Below are 288 nucleotides of genomic sequence, written 5' to 3'. Positions count from 1 at the left end.
TCTTTTCGTTGGTGAGCCACCAGTTATCAACTTGTCCATCTAAATTCATTAACTTAGTGCATTGCAATGAAACAGTTTTAACTAAACACCTCCCCATAATATATGGTATAAATAACATGACCTGGTAGAGATATTTTTGCACTTAGAATGAGGAGTATTTTATAACCCACTTTTCTGTATTATTATGAAACATTTACTTTTACATCTTTTATATCATTAACGGCAGAAACAGTGGTGTATACAGATATTTTATTAGTTTAAATGGTAGCATAAATTCAGGCACGTCAG

This window comes from Penaeus monodon, chromosome 22, assembly GCF_015228065.2.
Source record: "Penaeus monodon isolate SGIC_2016 chromosome 22, NSTDA_Pmon_1, whole genome shotgun sequence".
NCBI lineage: Eukaryota > Metazoa > Arthropoda > Malacostraca > Decapoda > Penaeidae > Penaeus > Penaeus monodon.
The sequence above is the reverse complement of the archived record's forward strand: the minus strand, read 5'-3'. Positions refer to the sequence as shown.